We start from the raw sequence: 706 nt of genomic DNA, 5'->3' as shown, positions 1-706 counted from the left end.
TCGTTACTTCACATATTTTTTATTTAAATTACATTTGCGTTACCTAAAATTATTTTTATCAGGTTACGTTACTTTTTCATAAATAAAGTAGTGCGTGGTAGTGCGTTACAAATAACGTTACTTTTTTTTTTTAATCTCTGATAACAGTTATCATTTTTTTTTGAACCATATTCAATTCATAATATGATATATCTTACAATATATTTTAGACCTACTACCTAGTGATACCTAGTGTACAACATTTAAAATAATATGTAAATGTACAATTATCATTCATCTCGCCTATTAATTATTATTTATTATATGGCAATAGTAAAGTAGGTACCTATATAGTTAAATTTAATTGTATACATTTAAACTCAAACTACACATGTCTCTAATACTAAATACAACAATAAGGCAAGTTATTTTCTAATAAACAAGTGAAACTAAATGATACAGTGTAATTGGTAATCGTATGGTATTCCTATGGTATTCGTAAATCGTATTAATATAATATGTATAATATTTATACTATATGTCTATATAGTATATAGTATTAATTGGAAATTATGACTGCAGTCTGGTAAGGTATTAACATCGAGGTAGCCGGTAGGTAGGTATATCAGTTTTAAATTCGTACCTATAGCCATATAGCCATATCGTTGATATCCGATAGGTGGCTTACTCATAAGTCGTAAATCATAATTCGTTTCAATTAAATTTT

This window comes from Acyrthosiphon pisum, chromosome A3, assembly GCF_005508785.2.
Source record: "Acyrthosiphon pisum isolate AL4f chromosome A3, pea_aphid_22Mar2018_4r6ur, whole genome shotgun sequence".
Lineage (NCBI taxonomy): Eukaryota > Metazoa > Arthropoda > Insecta > Hemiptera > Aphididae > Acyrthosiphon > Acyrthosiphon pisum.
This window is presented reverse-complemented; position numbering follows the sequence as displayed.